At 39.9% G+C, this 15,809-nt stretch overlaps 1 protein-coding gene across 2 annotated transcripts in view; it reads left to right on the top strand.

Annotated features, from left to right (window-relative positions):
• Fbxl4 (F-box and leucine rich repeat protein 4) overlaps window positions 1-15,809 on the top strand; it is a 75,814-nt gene that overhangs the window by 46,125 nt on the left and 13,880 nt on the right. The window lies entirely within an intron of this gene.

The raw sequence follows: 15,809 nt of genomic DNA, 5'->3' as shown, positions 1-15,809 counted from the left end.
GTAGGCTAACAAGTCAAAGGAAGCTCCCATTCCCACCTTCACAACCATAACATAAGTGCGGAGGACATCTGTCTGACTTATACAGGCTCTGTCAATTCAGTCTTTGTGAACTTTATGGTTCACTCCTGGTTTGTTCATTCTGGGGGCTGATTCCTTGTGATGTCTTGGTCCTTCTAATACCTCTGTTTTCATTTCTTTGATTATTTGACTTTAAGAAGAATTACAATATACTTTTAAAGATGTCTTGAAAAAGAAAATAAGGTAAAACCAAACTTGCAGGACATCTTACATTGGTGATGATTTGTGGAAATAAACTTTTGAAATGTTATATATTCATACAACCTAATTGTAAATAAATTATTAGTCAATGGCTTTCTTAAATTTACTTCAAGAAACTGATGAACTGTGGTTATGTTTTGTAAAGTGATGTAAGGGATTGAGATCTCCTATCGTAAGAATAGACAAACATACACACAGAGGGAGAAAGAGAGAGAGGAGGGGGTTCTGGATGGTACTAGTTCTAGCTTTCTCCACTTGCTTAAATATTGATGTAAACCCATTCACTGTATGTATATATTATATAAAATTTAGATGGTTCTTCATCTTACCTCTTACCTACTTTTTGGCGATTCATCTGCTAAATTAACAATTTTTAATGTTTGTTTTATATATATAATGGGTTTACTTTTTTTTGAGATCTGTTTGTTATACAATATTCTGTCTGCATGTTTGCCTGCATGCCACAAGAGGGCATCAGATCTCATTAAAGATGGTTGCTGGGAATTGAACTTGGGATCTCTGGAAGAGTAGTCAATGATCTTAACCATCATTCCAGCCCCAAAATTGTTTTCATTTATCTGAAGTTCATGTACAATAAAATTTGAAGATGATGCTGTTTTAGTGATATAAATGATAGGTTTAAAACTGAGAAAAACTTCCCCAGGAATGTTTTACCTTTAATGCCTCTCACATATATTTAAGCTCTATTTGTGCTTTTCTCAATTTTGTTACTTCTTCATTTGGGGATCTCCAACAGATTCTTCCATGGACACTAAGTATACCTTGTGAAGAAGAGAAGGAGTTCTGTCAGCTGGCTTCTTTCCAGTTTGTCTGCAAGCCTATTCCTTATTAAGTAAAGCATTTGTTACTTCCTCCCTTCTACTCCCACATCCTTTGAATGACCTGATGGTTAATGGTATTAGTGAATGATTAATGATATTGGTGAATGGTTAATGGTGTTGGTTGATGGTTAATGGTGTTGGTGTATGGCTAATGGAGTTGTTGAATGACTAATGGTGTTGGTGAACGGCTAGTGGTGTTGGTGAATGGCCAGTGGTGTTGGTTGATGGTTAATGGTGTTGGTGAATGGTTAATGGAGTTGTTGAATGACTAATGGAGTTGTTGAATGACTAATGGTGTTGGTGAATGGCTAATGGTGTTGGTTGATGGTTAATGGTGTTGGTGAATGGTTAGTGGTGTTGGTGAACGGCTAATGGAGTTGTTGAATGACTAATGGTGTTGGTGAATGGCTAGTGGTGTTGGTGAATGGCTAGTGGTGTTGGTGAATGGCTAATGGTGTTGGTTGATGGTTAATGGTGTTGGTGAATGGTTAATGGAGTTGTTGAATGACTAATGGAGTTGTTGAATGACTAGTGGTGTTGGTGAATGGCTAGTGGTGTGGTTGATGGTTAATGGTGTTGGTGAATGGTTAATGGAGTTGTTGAATGACTAATGGAGTTGTTGAATGACTAATGGTGTTGGTGAATGGCTAATGGTGTTGGTGAATGGCTAGTGGTGTTGGTGAATGGCTAATGGTGTTGGTGAATGGCTAGTGGTGTTGGTGAATGGCTAGTGGTGTTGGTGAATGGCTAGTGGTGTTGGTGAATGGCTAGTGGTGTTGGTGAATGGTTAATGGTGTTGGTGAATGGCTAGTGGTGTTGGTGAATGGCTAGTGGTGTTGGTGAATGGCTAATGGTGTTGGTGAATGGCTAGTGGTGTTGGTGAATGGCTAGTGGTGTTGGTGAATGGCTAATGGTGTTGGTGAATGGCTAGTGGTGTTGGTGAATGGTTAGTGGTGTTGGTGAACGGCTAATGGAGTTGTTGAATGACTAATGGTGTTGGTGAATGGCTAGTGGTGTTGGTGAATGGCTAGTGGTGTTGGTGAATGGCAAATGGTGTTGGTTGATGGTTAATGGTGTTGGTGAATGGTTAATGGAGTTGTTGAATGACTAATGGAGTTGTTGAATGACTAGTGGTGTTGGTGAATGGCTAGTGGTGTTGGTGAATGGTTAGTGGTGTTGGTGAATGGCTAGTGGTGTTGGTGAATGGCTAATGGTGTTGGTGAATGGAAATAAGCAGATAAAGATGGCAGTAAGGAGACTGACCTCTCTTACCTCTCTACATAATCAGCAGCAGCATGTTCTAATGTCTGGATCTGATTTTAAATGTACTTCATTGCCTTGAAGATATATATGAGGAAAAAAAGGATGAAACTGAGCTTTTTAGAGAGACTGTTTTGTTTTTAAAGGTCCATAATTTTTACAGTGCCTTGTTTAATTTCTTAATTTTCACTATGAAGCCCAGGCTGTTCTTGAACCCCTGGGCTCTAGCTGCCTTTTTGTCTCCATCTCCTGAGTGGCTGGGATTACAGGTATATTCCACTGTGACACCTCAACCTTTACACTTGAAATGAAAAATAAGGAAATATCAATGTTACAGGGTATTGACTCTGTTGTGGAGTATTGATGCTACATATCAAATTATGATACAATAAAGTTATATTTTATATTTCTATGTAATTCATATTAGTAAATATAGTATGCTTGTGTAATTTTGTAAAACTTAAGTCTGTGTATAACAAACAAAGACTTAAAGGGATTTGAAGACATGTTTTAGTTCTAAAGTTTGAAAAATTTTGGAATGCATTCTGTTTGCTTTGCCAGACACTCTGTACTGATATTTACCTCTGACCATTCCAGCGAGAGTAGGCAATGTTTCCATTTCATAGATTTATTAAAATTTCAGAAGATATGGCCCAGAAAAATTTTTACATTCATTTTTTGAATCTAGGTCTGCTCTTCATGGTTATATAGTTAAATTTGTAACAATATATAAGATCATAGAAAAATTGCTCTAAAAACCTGGAGGCTTCTGTTGAAAATAACAAAATCTCTTTACCACATATTTCTGTTCTGATTTGTGCATCAGGGGTGTCTTGCAGATAAGTCCTGTGCATTCCCAGAGCAGTCTGAGTTACTGTTAACAGTCTGAGCCTGTTTACACTTTTGAGAATGGAATGGCAGACAGCTCAGTAAGGATGCCATCCTGTCGCTTAGCAGCAGGCGAGAAAACCAAGAGTGTTTTTAAAAGTTGGAGTTTTAAATGGAACACCTGCATCCAGTTTTGATTGCCTCACTTCAAGAATGATAGAGCATAAATTGAAAGAATCTGAGGAAGTGAAAAAACTGATTATAGGTTTTGTGGGGGACTAGTATATGTCAGTAATCCACAAGTATAGTTCAGCAGCTGTTTACCGGCCTGCTAGGCTGTGTCAACAGTTTCTAGGGCCCCTTGCCTACATCTTGATGAACTAGCATGTAACAAAAGTTGTTGGTCTTTCCTTCTGTTGGCAAACAGTGTACCTCTCTTGTGCCTCTTTAATCTGCAAAGTAAAACTTCATACCAGCCTATTGGTGAAAGCTTTTTAACAAAAGACATGAATTGTCTATTGAAAGCAGTATGTTTTGATTTGCTACCATGAATTCATTTTCTGACATGCAGATATGGTGGTCTCTTTACTGCTTTTTTACCTGATTGAAAAAAAGCCTTTAATTCCAGCACTCGGGAGGCAGAGACAGGCGGATCTCTGTGAGTTCGAGGTCAGCCTGGTCTTCAACAGCTGTAGGTTCCAGGACAGACTCCAAAGCTATGGAGAAACCCTGTCTCAACAACAAGAACAAAATATCCCCACCATATTGTGTGCTTGTAGGCACAGTGCAACTAGCAAACAAACACAGTAAGGGACTAGCCTCTTGTCACCCATTTGAGGTGGCATTCTTTGGGAAGATTAGGGTGGAATGTGAGAACATAAATCCTGCCCCACTTCCAGTTTACTCTGCTGCTATGATGAAACACTAACCAAAAGCAACTTGGGTAGGAAAGGGTTTGTTTGGCTTACACATCCCATTCACAGTCCATCCTTGAGAGAAGTCAGGGCAGGAACTCAACCAGGAATCCAGAAGCAGGAACTGACACAGAAGCCATAGAGCAAAGTTGTTTACTGCCACATCTCACTCAGTTTGCTTTCTTATAACCCATGACCACACACACTGGGTTTGGCCCTCCCACATCAGTCATGTCCCAGACTCTCGTCCACAGGCTAGTCTTTTCGGGGCGATTCCTCCATTGAGGTTCCCTGTTCCAAGGTGACTCTAGTTGGTGTCAAGTTGACAAAAAAACTAAAGAATATATAATAAGCAGCCATCTTATAGTCCTTGTCATGTGTCTCCAGGCCAGAGTATATCTGTCTGCTAGCTACTCTCCTGATTGACCTGGTCGCCCGCTTGAAGGAGACACTGAGGCTTTTGGTGGCATTAGTTTTGTGTTTCATAAGTGAGTAGGTTGTTGTGGTCAGGTTCACAGGGCCTAATTAGTCACTACAGTGAAAAAGGAGGCTATCCCTCGGTTACAGCCACATTGACAATAGTCACAATAATGACCAGAAGACAGGTATTAGAAATTTCCAAAAATTTGGCCAGGAAAGGACACTACTGATTAGCTCATTGTGGTGGTTAATTGTGAACTTGACAGAATCTAGATTCACCTGGAAGATGATAGTCTGGAGGCGGCTGTGGGGGGTTATCTCGAGTCATTAATTGAGGTGGGAAGAGCCACCCACTGCAGGTGGTGCCATTCCCTGGCCGGGATCCTGAACTAAAGTGGAGAAAAAGAACTGAGCAGAGCAGCATTCATCCTCTGCTTCCTGATTGTGGATTTTTTATGTACTTCTTGCTGCCTTGACTTACCTGCTGTCTTAGGGCTTCTGTTCTGTTCCGTTCACAGTTACCGAGAGAAGGGGTTTATTTCAGCTTACGCTTTCAGGTGACAGTCCATCACTGAGGGAAGTCAGGACCTGAACTCAAGCAGGGCAGGAATCTGGAAGCAAGAACTGCAGCAGAAAGCATGGAGGAAGCCAGGCGGTGGTGGCGCATGCCTTTAATCCCAGCACTCTGGAGGCAGAGGCAGGCAGATCTCTGTGAGTTCGAGACCAGCCTGGTCTACAAGAGCTAGTTCCAGGACAAGCTCCAAAAAACCACAGAGAAACCCTGTCTCGAAAAAAAAAAAAAAAAAGGCATGGAGGAACTCTGCTTGCTGTGTCTTGCTCCTCATGGCTGCTAAGCCTGCTTTCTTAGACAGCTCAGGACCACTTGCTCAGAGGGCACCACCCACAGTGATCTGGGTCCTCTCTCATAAACCATTAATCAAGAAAATGTCCCACAAGCCTGTCCACAGGCCAGTCTAGTGAGGGCATTTTCTCAACTGTGATTCCCTCTTCTCAAATGACTCTGACTTGTGTCAATTAACAAAAAATTAACCAGGGCCCCAGCCTGGCAGATTCCGTCCTTGAACTGAGAGTCAGAAAAAACAAAGCAAAACAAAAACAAACAAACAAACAAACAAACAAAAAAACCCAAAAACTTTCTCCATTATGTTACTTTTATCATAGTAACAGAAAAAGAAATTAAAGTACCTATTCTGTCATTGGTATGTCTTTAGGGTAAATAAATAATAAGATTTGTTTGATGAGGATGGAAGGACATTGAGAGTAAAGTGAATTAAAGTTCTTAAAAACCATAAAAGAGGTTGGTGTCTTTATTGGTGCATATTGGTTGTATGAAACAATGGATTATGACATTTTCATGCATACATGTTTTGTACTCTGATAAACACCATTGCTCCATTACCCTCTCTTGTCCCTGTCCCCACTGGTCCCCTTTCTCATAGTTCATCTTCTATTTTAATGTGTATTTTTTAAAACCTAGATTATGGATATGAGAGAACAGGTCTTTCTGAGTCTGTCTAATTTATAACCATAATTTCTAGTTCCATTCATTTACGTGCAAATTTTACTCTTCTTTATGGTTGAATAATACTATATTATAAATATGTACCACATTTTTTCCCCTTCAGCTTGTGGTGATTATCCTGGCAGATTTCATAAGCTGGGCCTTGTGGCTTATTGTCTGTCATGCAGCACCCATTAATTGCCTTTACCTGAGCTATTCCTGTGGGTGTGAGACCTTATGAGACTTCTCTCTAACCTGGCTGGCATGGTGATGATTGGTGTCATTATATAGGTCTTATTTAGTTGACCATATTGGTGAGATTTCATGACTGAAGCTTTCTTACCAAATATCGAAGATACTACATCACAGCAGACACGTGGGCCTCTAGCGCTTCAATCTTTCTGTCCCCTCTTCCATGATACTCACTGAGCCTTAGGTGAAGGAGTTGTGTTGTAGATGTATCAGTTGGAGTTGGGTACCATTTTGACTGTTGTTGATTTCTGTTGTAGTCCCACATCTGCTGCAGAATGAGGGAGGAGATCTCCCTTTATTTGCGAGTACTTGAAATGCAGTTAGAAAGTATACTGGTTTAACAAGGTGACAGTGCTAGCTTCTTCTCCATGATCTCACTAGTCACAGGTAGTTGGCTAGGTTTTCAATGCTGTTTTGTGACATCTTAACAAAGAGGAAAGAAGTACTTTCGGGAGATAAAATCTTTAGCCTATCTTAGCTGGACCTCATTTCGATGGATAGTATCAAACAATGTGTGTTTCAGATTCTTCTTTTAAGTTTCTGTGACAGCCTAACTGTTACCCTTTGATAAAAACATGATTTACATTTTCAGTGAGGATATTAACAAACCCATTCAGCAGCTGACCATATCATTTTTACTGCAGTTTTCCAATTTCTTCCATGTGAGTTGTAAATAAATTGATCAGTTTACTCATCTATAACGTAAGATAAATTCAAGTATTTATGGCGAGTATATGTTATAACTATACCACGGTAGGATAAGTCCTGATGGGAGAGGGTTGAGCAAGACAGAGGTGTAGGTGTGTAGTCCTAGATTGTGCTCCTTTATACATACGGGTTATTGGGATGTGGCAAGCATCTGAACTTCGTACTGCAATTGGAACCTAAAGCTAAAATTCTGAGTCTCTGGTTTAGAGCGACTAAAGTTACAGTACCTGTACTTAGGTTTAGAGAACATTCTTTCCCCATCAAAGGTCTGAGTAAGATTTGTTTATATCATTTATGATCTTTAACCCTTTTAAGAAGAAGTCTAACTTTTCCACCACAGTATTGATTGATCTTAAAATTCAATTTGTAAAAGACAGTATTTTCAAGTTGTGATTATATTGCATATCTGAAGTCTATAAAGAGAATAATTTATAGTAGATAGCTTATGGGAAATCTATTAAATAAATTTAAATAATCTAGAATAATGATTGCTTCTGTGTATAGATAGTTTGAAGTACTCAAAATAGTTCTTAAGAGACTTTAAGTTTTCCCTTCTTCAGATTTACTGATTTGGCACTCAAAGATAAAAAAACGTTCATAGAAATTCACATGTATGCCTGTATTTTAAGATAAGTGACTGTGTTCTGAGGATTTCGTCAAAAATATCTACATGTACATTTATGAATTTTTATTTGGTGAATATACTTTAATAAAATCCAATTTTATTACTTGGAAATATTGCCCTGAAGTGTGTGGAAGATATTATTATCAGTGAAATAATTTTTTTGTGATCATGAGTGTCATTAGTTCGTATTTTAGGTTCTGTCTGTAATGTATAAAATTGCTAAATGCCCCTTTTCAATATGCTTTCTAGGAATCATGTTTTAGAGTAGAGAATATTGATTTGGAATCCTGTCTTGCAATATTCTGTATATAATTGGAGGTTTCATTTGTTATTACAGATAAGTAACAATTAATTTTTAACACCAAGCTAAAAAACGGGGGGTGCCAACTAGTTCTAACAGTTGTAAGTTTGTGCTACCATATGTAAGAAAACAAGTGTACCAAACACATTGATTATGAAATGTGTATGATATCCTTAGGTAACTCTACTGATCCATAAATCTAGACTTTCTGAAAGTTATCGAAGTATAAATGTCATAATTTCGAGTGTTTTTGCTTAGCACTTTAGAAGTCTAGAGGGTGAGCAGTGACAAAAGTGTATAGGCGGCATTTCTTAAAAACTATCAGTGAAGATCTGAATTTATGCCTTCTTTTGCTTATTAATAAATTACCTTGTAACAGAAAAGTGTTAGTAATAGTCCTCTGTAACCACATGAGACTTCATATTGACTTAAACCAAAATTTCATGTCTATTCACTGTTCTTTGACCCGTCAAACACTCTTCCTGAAGTTATGTGTTTTCTACATCTGACCACTTGGGGGCCCCACTGAGAACATTGCTAGGAAAACTGCTAAAGACACAAAGAGGGGTGGCGGGGGGGGGGGGGGGGGGGGGGGGGGGGGGGGGGGGGGGAGCTGGAATGTGGGATTTGGTTTGATTTCTTCACAGTCTGGCACTTCCGCCCTATGAGCAGACATTCAGGGTTTTTGCCTGAGTGTTTTTTGCTTTTCTCTCTATTTACAATCTTTTACAGTACATTGCCATTGACTGCTTTACTTTGTAGCTTACCAACAGTCATGTGATCTACATGAATATTTGATTACATATTTGTTTTTATAATATGGTACTAGGTTATGAAACTCTTTTGATAGACTTGTTGATTTATTACCAATACTGGTCCATTAGATTCTGAAGCTGCTGAATAGGTTATGTAGATTTTTAGATAGTGTAGACAAATTCTGTCTTTTCTGAACTTATATTCTACTAAACAGCATTACTTTCCTAGAGTCTTGGCTTGATCATTATGCAGAAAACATGGTTCCAATCACTTCTTAGCATATTCCTTCTCAAAGCAATTTGACTCAGACATGAAAATTATAAACTCATTTAAAAGTGAATATGCTGCCTTGCATTCTTAAAGCTACTATTTAAATTATTTAAAATTATATGTGCTTCTATTGAGTTAAATTTGCAGAAGTAACCAATAGAATTTGTGGACTTAGAATACTAAAGGGTACTTAGAGTCTTAAAAAAATTTTGTAAAACTTTTTACTATTGAGTATCTTTTCTGTTTGTTTTTATTTTGTTTTGTTGTGTCAGGGTTTCTATTTGTTTCTTTGTTTTCTTTTTTTAAATTAATTTATTTATTAAAGATTTCTGCCTCCTCCCTGCCACCGCCTCCCATTTCCCTCCCCCTCCCCCGGTCAAGTCCCCCTCCCTCATCAGCCCAAAGAGCAATCAGGGTTCCCTGACCTGTGGGAAGTCCAAGGACCACCCACCTCCATCCAGGTCTAGTAAGGTGAGCATCCAAACTGCCTAGGCTCCCACAAAGCCAGTATGTACAGTAGGATCAAAAACCCATTGCCATTGTTCTTGGGTTCTCAGTAGTCCTCATTGTCCACTATGTTCAGCACGTCCGGATTTATCCCATGCTTTTTCAGACCCAGGCCAGCTGGGCTTGGTGAGTTCCCGATAGAACATCCCCATTGTCTCAGTGTGTGGGTGCACCCCTCGCGGTCCTGAGTTCCTTGCTCGTGCTCTCTCTCCTTCTGCTCCTGATTTGGACCTTGAGATTTCAGTCCGGTGCTCCAATGTGGGTCTCTGTCTCTGTCTCCTTTCATCACCTGATGAATGTTAATATTGAGGAGGATGCCTATATGTTTTTCTTTGGGTTCACCTTCTTATTTAGCTTCTCTAGGATCGCGAATTATAGGCTCAATGTCCTTTATTTATGGCTAGAAACCAAATATGAGTGAGTACATCCCATGTTCCTCTTTTTGGGTCTGGTTTACCTCACTCAGGATAGTGTTTTCTATTTCCATCCATTTGTATGCAAACTTCAAGAAGTCATTGTTTTTTACTGCTGAGTATACTCTAATATGTATATATTCCATACTTTCTTCATCCATTCTTTCATTGAAGGGCATCTAGGTTGTTTCCAGGTTCTGGCTATTACAAACAATGCTGCTGTGAACATAGTTGAGCATATACTTTTGTTGTATGATAGAGCATCTCTTGGGTATATTTCCAAGAGTGGTATTGCTGGGTCCAGGGGTAGGTTGATCCCGAATTTCCTGAGAAACCGCCACACTGCTTTCCAGAGTGGTTGCACAAGTTTGCATTCCCACCAGCAATGGATGAGTGGCAAACCGAATCCAAGAACACATTAGAAAAATTATCCATTATGATCAAGTAGGCTTCATCCCAGAGATGCAGGGCTGGTTCAACATATGCAAATCTATCAATGTAATCCACCATATAAATAAACTGAAAGAAAAAAAACCATATGATCATTTCATTAGATGCTGAAAAAGCATTTGACAAAATTCAACATCCCTTTATGATAAAAGTCTTGGAGAGATTAGGGATACAAGGGTCATACCTAAATATAATAAAAGCTATTTACAGCAAGCCGACAGCTAACATTAAATTAAACGGAGAAAAACTCAAAGCCATCCCACTAAAATCAGGAACACGACAAGGATGTCCACTCTCTCCATCCCTCTTCAATATAGTGCTTGAAGTTCTAGCAATAGCAATAAGACAACATAAGGGGATCAAGGGGATTCATATTGGAAAGGAAGAAGTTAAGCTTTCGTTATTTGCAGATGATATGATAGTATACATAAACGACCCCAAAAACTCTACCAAAGAACTCCTACAGCTGATAAACACCTTTAGTAATGTGGCAGGATACAAGAACAACTCCAAAAAATCAGTTGTTTCTTTGTTTTCTGAGACAGGGTTTCACTGTATAGCCCTGGCTGTCTTAGATCTCACTTTGTATACCAGGTTGGCCTCAAACTCACAGAGGTCCACCTACCTTTGCTTCCCAAGTTCTGGAGTTAAAGGCATGCCACTACCACCTGGCAAATGTCTCTTTTTAATAGTATACTTTATGCAGTTTTCATTCACCTGTTGGTATGTAGATATATAGAAATGTTACAGATGCTTGCTATGGTAGAATTGTTTTGAGTGGGTAAATATTTTAGATCCTATAGGCTCTAAATATTTAGATCATACACACACATATTGGTCAGTGAGAGAACAGCTGTAGTCAATGCTGAAACGATTCCTATAGAACTTCATTTACAAGAATGGGTAGCAAAGTGTATTTTGCCTGTGAGTTGTAGCTTGCCAACTCTTACCCTAAAATGTTGAGACTCCCAAAATCAAACCATTTTCTATATAAAGAGTCAGTTCTTCTCTTTGCTTTGACGTTAGTAGTAATAACTTCATTCTAGATATGAATGCCATAGACAGAGACTGTTCTGCACCTGTTTTGTGAGGAAAGTCGTTTACTAGGTGTAGAGAGTTTGCAGACCGATGCCACAGCTGCAATCTCCTAACCTAGGATTGGCTCATCACTCTTCAGCCTGGCTGGAGAGGACCTTGAATGTAGGAGTCTTTTATATTTGCTCACTCCGCGCTTACATTCCAGCCTTTGGTTTATCTTTCTTTAGCTCCTTGTTAAGTCCTCACAGCATCTGTCTTTGTCATCATCCTCATCCTTCTGCTCTGCAGTCTTCCTTTGATCTCACATCTTTTCAGCAAAGATGAATGAGATCCTTAAACATGAGGCTTCTTTTGTTCTGTGATAGTTCCCCTTTAAAGGGAGAATAAAAATGATAGTTTTCTTTACTATTCATAACTTTTGTAATTTCCCATTTAACATGAAGACTGATTAAATTTTTGTGCAATATTTGCCAAAATATTCAGGTATAACTTCCTTTTCTATATTTTAAAGTTAGTGCAGACACTCAGCTCTAAATGGGGTGTCTCCATCAATTCCATCCCCTCAGAACTCAGAAAACTTCTGGAAAAAAAAGAGTTTGAAAGAGTGTAAAGGCCAGAGGGAATGGAGGACACCAAGAATGCAAGGCCTCTAAATCACGATGAGCAAAGCTCTCATGAACTCACAGAGACCGAAGCAGCACGCGCGCACACCCACCCACACACACACACACCATGGCGTTCAGTTTAATGTTTTTATGGGACTCCTGAGTGTGTGAATGAGTGGGTCTCTGATTCTTGTGCCGTCTATTGAATTCCTTTCCATCCGCTGCTTGTCTTGTCCATCTTGGATGTGCAGTTTTTTTTTCTTACTATAATTTGTTATTTTTTTAAAAAATGAATGAAAACCTAGCTACTAGGGTAAAGGTTAACAACTGAACTGTCATTTATTCCTTCTGGGAAAGGGAAAATCAGATTTCGTCAATAGAATACAGTGGGGATAGCAATCACTCCAGGCAGGTCTCATATTCAGGAGTCATTGGCCAACAAAAAGTGGACTCCACAGAGCTATGTGTGTGCCTGCTTTTATTTGGTTACAGTTTGGTGGTTTCTTGTTTTGTTGGGTTTTGGGGGGGGTTGTGGTTTTATTTTGTTTTTTGTTGTTGTTGTTTTGGGGAGATTATGATTTGGGCATTTTGTCATTTTTTGAGAACTTAAAGTTGAGTGAGTATGGAGTGGGAGAAGATATAGAAGGGTTTGGGGGTGGAAAGAATATGGTAAGACTATATTTAAATTTCTTTTAAATAGTAAGAATATAATTTAAAAGGAAAAAAAGTTTGTTCAGAGAAAACGTTTTGAGATGTTTTCGAGACTCTTAGTTGAACTCTTAGTTCAAAAGTGAGTTGGGCAGGAAGAAGAGGTATCAAGAGTACTTACCACTCTGGAGAGGGCCTGGGATTTGATGGCTCACAAGCCTCTGTAAAGCCAGTTCCAGGAGATCCAGTGCCCTTTTCTGACCTCCACAAACACCAGGCACACATGTAGTGAACATACATACATACATGCAAGTAAACATTTGTACACATAAAAATAAATGATAGATTGTTTTTTAATGAGTTGGGAAGATGTACTTTGGGGCCTGTGTCTTAAAGTTACAGTCTTTTCATGGAACATCAACCCTAAATAGGGTTAAAAGATTGGAAGACTGTGGTGAAACAGTGTCTTCTGGTCATGACTGAACATTTGTATCCATGAACTCAAGTCGATGTGGTTCCTGCACAAGACTGGTACCAGAGAAAGAAGACAGCTAGTTCATCAATGTAAACGGGGAGGACTCAGTCTCACCCATCAGTGGGGAGGACTCAGTCTCACCTCACTAGTATGGATGGGGAGGACTCAGTCTCACCTCATCAGTGTGGATAGGGATGACACACAGTCTCACCTCATCAGCATGGACGGGGAGGACCCAGTCTTATCTCATCAGTGAGGACAGGGAGGACTTAGTCTTACCCATCAGTGTGGATGGGGAGGACTGAGTCTCCTCTCACCAGTGTGGATAGGGAGGACTCAGTCCCATCTCACCAATGTGGATAGGGAGGACTCAGTCTCACCTCACTAGTGTGGACAGGGAGGACTCAGTCTCACCTCATCAGCATGGACGGGGAGGACACACAGTGTCACCTCACCAGTGTGGATAGGGGAGACTCACAGTGTCACCTCACCAGTGTGGATAGGGAGGACTCACAGTGTCACCTTACCAGTGTGGATAGGGAGGACTCACAGTGTCACCTCACCAGTGTGGATAGGGAGGACTCACAGTCTCACCACTGACTGAGGCGCTATTAGCAGTTGATAACTGCTGTGGTAGGGTCAGTTTTCTTTGAGTATTTGGCCCTGGTATGTTCCAGTGGCTGGCCCTGCACACATGCGCATCATACAGGCAGCTAATTTGATTTAGTAGATTAAAAATTAGAACTTAAAATTGGGAGTGGGGATGAAGTGCGGGAGGTCTTGAAGAAGTCAGAAAGAGGAGCAGGGGTGGGTATGATCAAGATATATCATGTACATGTATGAAATTTTCATAGAATAAAAACATACCTTAAAAAATTATAGTCTTTAAAGTATATACCCAGTGATGGATATGCTTCCTCTAAGGCATAGCCTAGACAAGTTCAAATACTTTATCTCAAACTATTCCAAGAGAACATTACTGTCCCAGCCTGGGGCTGGGTAGCAGGTCTGAGTGATGGTGGTTTTCCAGGCTACTCTGGGCCAGGCTATTGAATGAGAGAAAGGAAGAATCTGGCCCTATGCGTGTAAACCAAAAAGGGCCTTGCATCTTGGTCATGTGTTATGGTCAGAACTGAGCTAAGTTTCTTTGTAGTTCTACAGTATCCCCATGTCTCCTGCAGAGTGGGACCTCCTTAGAAGTCCTGTTCCTGGAAGGGAGCTGTCAAGACAGCACCCTAAGAAGTAGGAAGTGGGGTTTGGGCTTGGGCGTGAGGTTCCAAGAAGTAAATAAAAAGAGCTTTTGAAAACAAGCAAAGCTGGGTGTGGTGGTACCTAGTGCTAGCACTGGGGGCGGAGGCAGGCAGACCTCTCTTTGAGGCCATTCAGGATTGCATAGCAATTTCCAGAAGAGCCAGTCCTACGAAATGAGAACCTGTCTCAAACAAAACTAGAAATAAACAGAATATGTGTAGACTAAACAAAAACATGTAAGAAGGAACTGATTTGAAGTCTAGGAGATAAATGATACTTATTGGAATTTTAAAGTCAATAAAGGAGATGAATTCCAAACTGGATACAAAGAATAAATTACTGAATTAGCACAGTTTGAAGAGTCTGTTCATTTATAGACACTGAACATCAGGCACTGCTATAAATTTATATAGTTTTAATCATCAAAGGGAACCTGTTCATTCATTTCATAAATGTTATATTCACTTTGTATCAATCACTGTATTATTAGCCTCATTATATATCGGTTATACCAAAACAACCTACATTTATCATCTCACACAGTTCTATGACTGGGGAATCTGGAGTTTCCCGCTGGTCGTTTTGACTCTAAGGACACTCAAAGAAGGGAGATTGCAGCCAGGCTATCTGCTGGGCTTCTGGGCTCACTCCCTGGGAACTAGCAGAACTCCTCTGCAGACATTGGTGGACTCTGCACTTTCGTTCTGTTGAAGCCTTAACCGGAGTAGCTGATACATGAGAGAACAGTCTGCCTTACTCAGCCCGCAGGTTTAAATGTTAATCTTGTTCAGAAAGCCCCATATAGAAACACCCAGCAGAGTGCTTGATCAAATAGCTGTGAACTCTGTGGCCCAGGCATCCAGTCACCAGTTATAGCCACTGCACACTCTTTATTAAAAGAGAGTCCCTCCAAAGACAGGAAGTTGGCTCTGCATCTGAAAGGTAGGAGTCTAGATATGTATTTTTAAACCACTACAAACATTTGGGAGAGTCTAGTGTTCACTGAACAGAAGTTCCAGTATAAAGGAAGTAGGAGTGTCCAAAGTATTCCTGGGAGGGAAAATTACTATAAAGCAAGTTTTTTTTTAAACAGCCCAGTACTGTGATGAAAACAAATATGATGTTATTGTTAGTTGGGTGATATGGTTCAACTCGAAGTCAACCTGTCTCATATGGCCTGTCTACACACACACACACACACACTCACTAAAAACTGAAAACTGTCTTTTACTTCTGACCATACAGCAGTCTAGCATGCTTGTGGATGTTTAATGGTCAGACATTTTCACAGCAGAGGATAGACGGGATTAAATGGCAGGAACATGACTAGAAAGTGCATGTTAGATATGTTTCCGTCAGCATCTGCTGCTGACAGGTGCTCAATGGTTGTTGGTATCCTTGTCAGCAGAGAGACTCCTTTGACATTAAAGTCACCAGCTCAGTCC

Source organism: Microtus pennsylvanicus, chromosome 5, assembly GCF_037038515.1.
Source record: "Microtus pennsylvanicus isolate mMicPen1 chromosome 5, mMicPen1.hap1, whole genome shotgun sequence".
In the NCBI taxonomy this organism is placed as follows: Eukaryota; Metazoa; Chordata; class Mammalia; order Rodentia; family Cricetidae; genus Microtus; species Microtus pennsylvanicus.
The sequence above is the reverse complement of the archived record's forward strand: the minus strand, read 5'-3'. Positions and strand labels throughout refer to the sequence as shown.